The sequence below is a fragment of the Rhincodon typus genome, chromosome 15 (genome assembly GCF_021869965.1).
Source record: "Rhincodon typus isolate 14 chromosome 15, sRhiTyp1.1, whole genome shotgun sequence".
Lineage (NCBI taxonomy): Eukaryota > Metazoa > Chordata > Chondrichthyes > Orectolobiformes > Rhincodontidae > Rhincodon > Rhincodon typus.
The window spans coordinates 59694241-59706080 of NC_063346.1; the positions used below are offsets into that span (position 1 = coordinate 59694241).

Sequence of the window (11840 nt, forward strand, 5' to 3'; positions counted from 1 at the left end):
ATTTTGTTCCTCTAACTAGAAGCCATATGGAATGAAACATTTTCCATTTCAGGGACCCAGCATCAGTGAGCTGCTTTTACAAGAATAGCACTTTGTGCTGTATGGTTAAAACACTCCCTATTCTGCCTGAGATTTATTACTTAACCCAATTCTGAAAGGAACTCCCACGCCTGCACAGGGTGACATTCTTTATGAGCTGCCTATTGTCTTTGGTAAGGCTTTGGCAGCCCCAACATGGCTGTTAGCACCAGGCTAGCAGCTCCTGCCTTCTGCTAACTCTCATCACCAGGATTTCTTCCTCGTCAATTAGGGTATCTAAAGGTAAAACAGCATCACTAGAGTGATACAACAAGGTGCAGGGCTGGATGAACACAGCAGGCCAAACAGCATCACAGGAGCAGAAAGGCTGACGTTTCGGGCCTAGACCCTTCATCAGAAAAGGGGGAGGGGAAGGGGATTCTGAAATAAATAGGGAGAGAGTGGGAGGCGGATAGAAGTGATACCCTGAGTTGCAGAGTGGAGACCCAGGAATCAAGTTCCAAACTCTGTGCTTTGAAAAATCACCCCACAAGCACTATCATGAAGCCTCTTACCATGATCCTGTGTTGCACATGTAAAGTTTAAAGTATATATTTAGTACAAATCTGACGGTCAAAACAATCTATTCATGAGATGCTCTGAGCTATCAGCAGCAGTGTTATATATCATGACAATCTATAATCAATCCTTCACTCCTCTATCATCATCAACACAGATTATTAATCCTGGTCCTATGGGAAAGATTGATTTATGAGTAGAATTGGATGCCTGAAAATGAGCTGCCAACCTGGTGAAACTGTAACACAGGATTATGTTGGTGCTAAATAATAAAAGTAACAAATCTAGGCAGTGTTAAGCTATCCAACAAGCAACAGTTAGGGCACATATTCTGCAACCCTACCATATCCAAGCAGAAATGCTAGTGGACAGTTAAGCAACTAATGGGATAAGGTGTTCTCATGAACATCCCCCTCCTCAATCATGGCAGAGTACAACACATGATTACAAATGCCAAGACTGAAGCCTTCGCATCAAATTCGCATGAAGTGCCAAATGGATGATGCTCCCCAGTCTTCTCTTAAAGTATCACTATTGCAGATTCCAGTCTTCAGAGAATTTGATTCATTCTTCATCACATAAAAATCAGTTGACTGTACTGTATATAAGCTCAGGCATCAAAAACCTCCTGATTGTATTCCAAAAGATCTGTAATCCAGAATTACCTGCACTCTTAACTAAGATGTTCCACCGTATCTAAAAAATTAGGGGAAATTCAATTTGACCAATTACTGCTGTATCGGGTTATTCCTAATCATTAGCTAAACAATGCAAGGTGTTGTCAACAGTTCTAGGCCTAGGAAGCTGAAGGCACAAATATTACAGATGGAATAAAGGAAATCAATGATGCATGAGAGACCGGAGTTGGAGGAGGAACTCAGAGGTCACAGGGGATCATGAGGCTGGAGGAGGTAAAAGAGCCAGGCAGAGGCGAGACTATGGTGAGATTTGAACATATCTACCCACCTGGAAGCACAGACTGAACAGTTGTTCCAGGTTTCCATTTTCCACAGCACATCCTTTCGAAGCTCAGATGTGAAGGTTAGATATTTCAATGGGTAATAGAATGAAGTATATTGGTCTATATTCTCTAGAGTATTGAAAAATGAGAACATTGTACATTTACCTTGCCATTGAGAGTTGACCGTTAAGGACTCCATGTGCTGTCTGTACACAATATTGTAAGTCTGCTGTGGGTCTGCAAACTGTACATACAATTGATGAGCTATTATTATACGATTATAATTAACATGTCTAAAATGAAAATGTCTAAAATTCTTAGGGGTCTTGAAAGAATAAAGGCTGGAAAGCTGTTTCCCCTGTTTGAAGAATCTAGAACTAAGGTGACTGTCTCAGGATATGGGGTCAGCCAGTTAGGAATGAGCTGAGAAATCTCTTTATCAGAAAGTTAGGGATTTTTATCCAGGGAACAGTGGATTTTCTCTGTCATTGAAAAATTCCAGACAGAAACCATTGATCTTCTTGTCATAAAGTGAATCAAGGCCTTGGGGGATAGTGTGAGAATGTGGAGTTGAGGTGCAAGATCAGCCGTGACCTTGCAGCAAAGGGTCAAATATCCAACTAGATGGTGGTGAACGACAGTGCTTCCAGAAAAATTTAAAGAAAAGCAAGTTATTATCTATCAAAAATAAAAATTTAAATGGGCATAAAAAGTGTATGAAATGTCTATAGAATGTATGGCGCAGTTTTACAGACCTCATACTATGACCTAATTGGATATATTTTATTTGTTCTGGACAGCATGAACTGCTATTTGATTAATCATGCAACGGAAGCAGTGGCTGACAGGGTTGATCAAGTATACTACAAGTTAAAATCAGGCTTTCAACATCTCAAGCATTTAATTGGATTTTGTTAGTTTAATCTTTTACAAATTACAATAGAGTTTCTGTAATTGACTAAAGTTTTTTTGAGTAACTGTGTTACCTCTGATCAGTGTACAAGTTAAATTGCTAAATTTTACATATTTTCCGGGAAATGTCAGTAATGCTTCCATTGTGTGGTTAGGAGGGACAGAAGTATTAGTACCACAAAAACATCACCAACTTCAACAAAGAACGTAATGAAAGTACATAGGTTTGCAGAGACAGGAAAAGTGAGAAGAAACACTTTTTGTTCGCCTGGTTTTCTTCCTTCAGCATATTTCTTCTGAAGGCAAGATTAAATGCAAAGGATGCCAATTTTTCCCTTGCATTGAAAGTTGCTGAAGGCTGGAGAGCATTTAAACTGTTAAAAGATATTTCTAATTAAGAATCTGACTGTTTTGAGGATCTGGCCTTAAAGTAACAGCACTTTTTTACCGAATTTTGAGGCTTTAATATGGAAGAGATCTCTGCCTTTAAACCTTCCTCTACCAATAGCCAGCTGAGCTGGGCAGTCTGTGACACATGGGGGTCATAGAGTCATACAGTACAGAAACAGACCTTTAGGTCTAACTCATCCATGTCAACAAAGTTTCCCAAACTAAACCAGTTCCATTTGCCTGCATTTGGCCCATATCCCTCTAAACCTTTCCTATTCATCTACCCATCCAAATGTCTTTTACATGTTGTACCTGCATCTACCACTTCGTCTGGCAGTTCATTCCACATATGAACCACCCTCTGTGTGAAAAAGTGCCCCTCATGTCCCTTTTAAATCTCTTTCCTCTCAACTTAAGAATATGCCCTCTAGTTTTGAATTCCCCAGCCCTAGGGAAAAGACCTTTGCTATTTACTCATCTATGCTCCTCGTGATTTCATAAACCTCTCATAAGCCTCAACCGTCTATTCTCTAGTGGAAAAAGTCCCAACCTAGCCTGCCTCTCTTTATGACTCAAATCCTCCAGTCTCATCAACATCCTTCTAAATATTTTCTGCATCCTCTCCAATTTAGTAACATCTGTCCTATAGCAGAGCAACCAGAATTTTACATAGTATTGCAAAAGTGGCTACACCAGCATCCTGTACAGTTGCAATATGAAATCCCAATTCCTATACTCAGTGGTCTGAGTAGTGAAAGAAAGAGTGCTAAATGCCTTCTTAACCACCCTGTCTATGTGTGACACAACTTTCAAAGAACTATGTATCAGAATTCCCATGTCTCTTAGTTCACCAGTACTACCCAGGGTCCTACCATTAACTACATAAGTTCTGTTCTTGTTCATCTTACCAAAATGCAATACCTTGGATTTATCCAAATTGAACTCCATCTGCCACTCCTCAGCCCATTAACCCAGTTGATCAAGATCACTTTCTAACCTTAGATAACCTTCTTAAGTGTCCACAAACCACCAATTTTGGTGTCATCTGCAAACTTACTAACCATGCTTCTTATATTCTCATCCAAATCATTTATATAAATGACAAACAACAGTGGACACAGCACAGATCTCTGTGGAATGCTGCTGATCACAGGCCCCCAGTCTGATAAACAGCTCTGCACAAGCACCCTCTGTCTCCTACTGTCAAACCAGTTTTGTATCCAATTGACAAGCTGTCCCTGAAAACCAGGTGATCTAACTTTACTTACCAGTCTACCACGTGAAACATTGTCAAAAGCTTTACTGACACTGAACAATAAGCAAAGCCCCCATTTTGCAACAAGATTCATGAGAGAATCAATGGATCAGATGAACATTCCACTTTGCCTGATATTAAGCGCTAAGTTTCAACACCCCTGTTGAAAAAGGAACTTGCTAATGTTTTCAGGGAGTCACCTACATAGTCTGAAAACCACCAATCTAGAAACTGCACTTGCAGTGTATTGGCCTAATTTCCTAAACAATCCAAATCTTCTGAACCTGGTTGTCACATTCCCCATTATTTGCATTGTTTTAATTTTATTCTTATCCACATATTTGGAGCTCTTCTTTCAATTAATTTCCATGTGTATTAAAATGTAAAAACGTAATCCATCCATTTGTTGCATTCTTCCAGCATACCCGTTTCATCTACGCTATGTTTTGTAAGTTTTGGAATATATGGCTTCAGTGAAATTTGTGCTCAAAATGATTGATCTTGGAAAATGAATACTTCTCATTTGGATGTCCGGTAACAAGATCAAAAACAGTGTTACCTTTCAGTCTCCCACCACATATGCTTTGTGTGTAATTGCTAATTTGTGCCAAATTGTTGTCTGGACCCACTGCTACAATTCTGAGTGTTTAAAAAACATTACTTAACAATCTCCATGTAGTTGCTGTAAGTGAAGGTCTTTTCATCAACTGTTCACAGGATGTGTGTTACAAAGTTGTGTAGAGTAACCTTGAATTGGAAGACAGGAAGCTAGAATTTGTTTGTAAAAATTGGTAAGGGAGAACAGTGGTTCCTTTAAGAGATAACGTGTTTTTCTAAGCTTAGAGATTTATGCAGAAAAAAAGTGTCTGTATGTAGCTGAAGATGTACAGTCCTTTCTAAAATGGAAGCATGTATCAATTAGCTGTGTTATTAGAAACCTTAGGCACATTTTGATGTTTTGGCAACTAGCTGGAATCAGCCAATTAATCTAAACCAAGCACTTAGTGATTGAAAGCCAATTGAATTTAAATCTGGTGGTTTTGACAACTTCTGACCAATGCTATTGTCAGAAAATTGGTATGTCATCCAAGGTATATAAGGAGAAGGTTTTTGAAAATCAGTGTGAAAACGAAGCACCACCTTAGAAATAAGCATCTAGCTCTCATAAGAATTCACGAAGCTCCTTAAGAAAGCACCATCTCATCCATAAAAGGTGCCATGGCCCTTCTAGCTAGTCTTCAAAGAGAAAACATCCCTGACAGTAAAGTCATCGGAAGAAAGGCATTTATGACTGGAGGCACAGTGGAGAAGGCAGAGCATTCTGGAAGACACATTCTGTGTGGACTTTGAGAGACTAAGTTTTAATATTTGTTTTCTTACTACTTCAGTTATATAAGTGGGACTTGTGTTTATTGGAATAGCATATCAGTAGAATTTTGTTCAGTTAGGGAATAGTTAGGGGGGAATTGTTCAGGTTGTTAGCAGTTTTGTTAATTTGTTCACTGTTAGTGTTAAATAAATAAATTGTTACTTATGATGTGAATATCATTTAATCGCCCCTTCTTCGTAACATGTGGGCGTCACTATCTAAGCAGCATTTATTGCCCATCCCTAATTGCCCAGAGGACAGTTAAGAGTCAACCACATTGTTGTGGTTCTGGAGTCACATGTAGGCCAGACCAGTAAGGATGGCAGTTTCCTTTCCCAAAGGAAATTAGTGAACGAGATGGGCTTTTCCAACATTCGGCAATGGATCCATGGTCATTATTAGACTCTTAATTCCAGACTTTTTTTTATTAAATTCAGATTCCTCTGTCTACCATGGTGGGATTCTAACCCAGGTCCCCAGAACATTACCTGGATCTTTGGATTAACAGTCCAGTGATAATACTACTAGGCCATTACTTATCATGTGTGCATGACATAACCTGGAAGCACTATTTTTTCTAGAATGCACCTTCAGCAAGTTGCATCTTGGAGGAATAATAATGACTCCATGTGTAAATGAGGAGCTTAATGCCTGTTTTCAACTTTCTCAAAGAACTTGATCAGTAATAAACTGGACAAACAGGTACCTACCTACTCAGGAAGATCCAGCAGTCTCTGTGACCTGAGCATCAGCTGTCTGCTAAAGATCAGCTCTTTGAAAACATTTTTAAAAGAATCTTCCCATGGTTCTAGGAAGAGCAGGAGTAATCCCCTGATTCTTTAGTCGTCACAAACTTCCCTTGCCTCCCTTTGCTAGCTGTACCACTCCATGCTTCCCAGAACTTCCCTCTGGTGCTACTCCCATGAAGCAGGCTTATTCATATTCATCTGTAAGAACAGCCTGTGGAGGTCTCATGCAAAAGTGGAGGGGTAGTTCATGATTCCAGAGGAGGAGCGTGCTGTATTAATTGTCACAGTTTGTTGAAGGATTAGACCAAACCTATCTGTTTTGCCTTCTGCAGCCAGATGGATTACCGACGTTATTTATTAATTTATTAATTATTTATTAATTATTATGGTTGTTATTAATAAAATGATTAATGGCTACTAGGGTGGAGGCCAAGAAGGCAAGTGATTCAATCTTGTGAATCTGTATCAAACAAGGAGTCAAAAGTTTTCAGGAAAGAATGGAAAAAGAAATTGAAGAGAAAAACTTATGGGAAATGGTGGGTATAAAGCTCCCAGAGTGAATGGTGCTGAGCTGTGGAAATTAGCAAGCCCCCGGTATAGTTTGTGGCCTGTCCTGAGTTAGTTATCTCAACCAAAGGGAATTATGTGGGAGAAATATAGTTGCTCCTAGTTTTCTGAAGCTTGACAGATAACATAATAAGAAATATTATTCCAAGACACTGGGAGAAGGAAAACACTGGGCTGTTATATTTGACTGAAAAAAGTATAGCAGGTTGACTATAAAAACCAGATACTTAGCTGTTAGTACATGTGAGGAAATGCCATGATTTTCTGTAATCTATAGGCAGCTTTTTCATAGCATCTGTGGGTGAAACTGTTCACAGGCAGCTCACCTTTCAAGCGTAATCTCAGGCATGAAACACAGCCACAGGATAATGGAGAAGACGAATATTATTAAATGGAGAAAGCCTGCAGAAAGATACAGAACATCCATGTTCTGATCCCATGTTCAGGGAAGGCAAATGGAATGTTGGCCTTTGTTTAAGAGGAAATGGAGTATGAAAGTAGGGAGAGTTTGCTAAAACTATACAAAACACTGGTAGGACAAAAGTTGGAATACTGTGCACAGTTTTGGTTCCCTTATCTAAGGAAAGATACACTGGCATTGGAGGCAGTCCAAAGATAGTTCACTTGGCTGATTGCAGGTGTGGAGGGACTGTCTTATGAGGAAAGGTTGAGTAGTTTATGCCTGTACTCATTGGAATATAGAAGAATGTGAGGAGACCTTATTGAAACATAAAAGATACTTAGGGGACATGGCATGGTAGATGTGAAAATGTTGTTTCCCCTTATGGGAAAGTCTAGGACCAGAGGACACAATCTCAGAATAGGGAATGGCACATTTAAGACAGAGATGAGGAGGACTTTCATAGAATATAAAACAGTACTGTACAGGAAGAGGCCCTTCGGCCCACCATGTCTGTGCTGACCATTCTAAACTAATCCCATCTGCCGGCACATGGTCTGTATCTCTCTGTTTGTTGCCTGTTCCTGTATCTATCTAAACTTTGCTAAAGTATTTGCTTCTACTACCTCCCCTGGCAGTGTGTTCCAGGCACCTACTGCCCTCTGTGTAAAACACTCGCCTTGCACATCTCCCTTTAATGTTTCCCTCCTCACCTTAAATTGATGCCCCTAGTATTTGACATTTCTACCCTGGAAAAATGACTCCAATTATCCACCTTATCCATACCTCATAATTTTGCTTAATTCTGTCAGGTTGCCCCTCAGCCTCTGACGCTTTAGCAAAAGCAATCCAAGTTTATCCAATCTCTCCTTGTACTAATACACTCCAATCCAGGCAACACTCTGGTAAATCTCTTTTATACCCTCTCCAAGACCTCCATATCTTTCTTATAGCATAGCGACCAGAACGACACACAATATTCCAAATGTGACCTAATTAGAGTCTTATAAAGCTGCAACATTATTTGCCAACTTTTATACACAATGCCCCATCTGATGAAGGCAAGCATGCCTTATGCTTTCTTTACCACCTTATCCAATTATGTTGCCATTATCAGGGAGCTATGGACCTGGACCCCAAGATTGCCCGATATATCAATGCTCCTAAGGGTTCTGCCATTTACTAAACACTTTCCTCTTGCATTTGACCTCACAAAATACATCACCTGACATTTATCCAGATTAAACTCCATTTGCCATTACTGCACGCAACTTTTCAACTGATCTATATCCTGCTGTATCCTTTGATAACCTTCTCACTATCCACTACTCCAGCAATTTTTGTGTTGTCTGCAAACTTATTAATTAGACCACTAACATTTTCATCTAATTCATTTGTATATAATTATAAACAGTGGTCCTTGTGGAGCATCACTAATCATAGACTTACAGTCACAAAAACGCACTTCCCCCAATACTCTCTGTCTCCTATGACCTAGTTTGTACCAAACTTGCCAACTTGCCATGGATCCCACGTGACTTAATCTTCTGGACCAGCCTACTATGAGGGACCTTGTTAAAATGCTTTAGTAAAGTTCATGTGGATAACATTCACTGTCCTACCCTCATCGATTATCTTTGTCATTTCCTCAAAAAAACTCAATCAAGGTTTTGGAGTAGATTTGTAGCTCGGGTTGTGGGTGTTGAGGTTGTTGTTTGGCTCGCCAAGCTGGTTTCTTGTTTCGCAGACGTTTTGTCATCATGCTTGGTAACATCCTCAGTGCAGCCTCCGATGAAGCGTCGGTATGTTTTCCCACCTGGTTTTTAAACTCTGGGGTCCGTTGAGATGGGTTGCCTCACTTCCGGGTTTCCTTCGTAGTGGAATGTATATGGGGTCGAGATCGATGTGTTTGTTAATGGCATGCTTCGTGGAATGCCATGCTTCCAGGAATTCTCGTGCCTGTCTCTGCCTAGCCTGTCCCAGGATCTTGGTGTTGTCCCAGTCGAAGTGGTGGTTCTCCTTGCCCATGTGGATTGAGATGAGTGAGTATTGGTCGTGTCTTTTTGTAGCCAATTGGTGTTCACGTACTCTTGTTGATGCTTCATCGGAGGCTGCACTGAGGATGTTACCAAGCATGGTGACGAAATGTCTGCAAAACAAGAAACCAGCTCGGCGAGCCAAACAACAACCCCAAAACTCAATCAAGTTTGTGAGACAAGAACTCCCCTGCACAAAACCATGCGGACTATCCCTAATAAGTCCATTATTTCCCAAATGTGGGTAAATCATATCCCTATGAATCTTCTCCAATAATTTCCCTCACTCTGATGTGGGGCTCATAGGCCTATACTTCCCTGGGTTATCCCTGTTGCCCTTCTTAAACAAAGGAACAACACTGGTTGTTCTTCAGTCTTCTGGGACCTCGTCTGTGGCTAAAATGGATATAAAGATCTCTGTGAAGGCTCCAGTAATCTCCTCCCTTGCCTCCTTCAGTGTCCTGGAATAGATCCCATCAGGCCCTGGGGACTTAATTAACCTTAATATTTTTCAATTTCAACCCCCAACTTCTCCTCTTTAATTTCAACATACCCCAGAATATCAATATAGGAACATAAGAATTAGGAGCGCGAGTAGGTATTTCTGCCCTTCAAATCCACTCTGCAGAAATAACTACTCACGCTCCTAATTCTTATGTTCCTATATGATTGTGGCTGATCCAGGTCTCAACTTCACTTTCCTGCTTGCTCCCCATAGCCAATTATCCCATTTTTCATCAGAAATGTTACCTATTTTTTTCTTGAATCTGTTGATTGATTTTGCCTCCACTGCAGTCTGGGGCAGCGAGTTCCATAGATTCACAACCCTCTGAGAGAAGTAGTTTCTCCTCATCTCAGTTTTGAACCTACCTTCTCTCACTCTATATCTATCACCTCTTGTTTGAGATTGTCCCACAAGGGGGAACGTTTGTTCAATGTCCACCTTATCAATCCCCATTAACATTTTATGTACCTCAATCAGATCCCCCCTCATTCTTCTGAACTCCAGAGGGTAAAAGCCCAAGCTATCAACTGCTCCTCATATGGCAGCCCTTTCATCCCTGAAATCAATCTGGTGAACCTCCCCTAACTGCCTCCAATGCCACCACATTCTTCCTCAAGTAAGGAGACTAAACTGGACACAATATTCCAGGTGTGGTCTCACCACCGGTTTTACAATCTATTTTCAAGTGTCCGCCCTTCATTAATCTTACCATCATCCATGTCCTTCTCCTCAGTGAATACCGATGTGAAGTACTCAGTAAGGATCTCACCAAATTCCTCTGGCTCCATGCATAAATTCCCTCTTTTTTCCTTGAGCGCACTTACCCCTTCCCTCATTACCCTCTTGCTCCTAATTTATGCGTAAAATACTTTGGGATTCTCCTTAATCCTGCTTGCCAAAGTCATTTTGTGGTCTCTTCTAGCCCTCCCAATTTCTTGTTTAATTTTTTTCTGCTTCCCTTATATTCCTCAAGGGCTTTGTTTGATTTCAGTTTCCTAAACCTTACCTATGCTTCCTTTTTGACTAAACTTTCAATGACTCTTTTCATCCAACATTCCTGAATCTTGTCATCCTTATCTTTCATTCTCACAGGAACATGCTTGTCCTAAACTTCAACTGGCCTTTAAAAGATGCCCACATGTCAGATGTGGATTTACCCCCAAACAGCTGCCCTGAATCTAATTTCTCCAGTTCCTGCCTAATACTGTTATAATTAGCCTTACCCAATTTACCACTTTCACTGAAGTACCAGTCTTATCCTTCCATAAATATCTTAAAACTTATAGAATTATGATCACTGTTTCCAAAATTTCAATCACCTAGCCAGGCTCATTCCCCATTGCAAGGTCAAGGATGGCCCCTTCCTCAGTTGGACTATCTACATATTGGTTCAAGAAATCTTCCTGGATGCATCTCACCTGAGCTTCTGGTACTAAGGGAGTCTCAGTCAGTGTAGGGGAAGTTAAACAATCCTGTTGTTTTTACATCTTTCCATGATCTGCTTACATATCTGTTCCTCTATCCCCTGCTTGCTTTTGGGAGGCCTATAATATAACCCCAGCATAGTTTTTGCATCTTTCTTATTCCTGTGTTCTATCCATATTGCCTTGTTGGTTCGCCTTCCAAGATGTCCTGTCTTAGTGCAACTGTGACATTTTTCTTCAATAGTAATGCAACTCCCCCAACCCTTTTACATCCCTCTCTTTCATGTATGAAACATCTATACCCTGGAATGTTGAGCTGCTATTTCTTTCCTTTTCTAAACCTTCTGTCATCTCTGAGGGTAGTGCTTCTGGGATAATGAGAGAATTTTTTAATCAGTAAGGGAATTAAGGTTGCAGAGAAGAGGCAGAAAAGTGGAATTGATGATTATCGGATCAGTTATGATCTCATTGAATAGCAGAATGGCATCCTTCTGCTCCTATATCTTATGTGCTTATGGTTAAACTGCATAGGTCACTGATCAAGATAGAGTAGAATTGAAAGTAAAGAAAATGAGAGGCAGAAAAGGAGATGTGAAACTAAGGCAATCACTGTTTTTCCTATCAGAGATAGTAGGAACTGCAGATGCTGGAGAATCCGAGACAACAAGGTGCAGG

At 40.4% G+C, this 11840-nt stretch overlaps 1 protein-coding gene across 1 annotated transcript in view; it reads left to right on the top strand.

Annotated features, from left to right (window-relative positions):
- The window catches only part of hydin (HYDIN axonemal central pair apparatus protein), a 677137-nt gene that overhangs the window by 194218 nt on the left and 471079 nt on the right, over positions 1-11840 (top strand). The window lies entirely within an intron of this gene.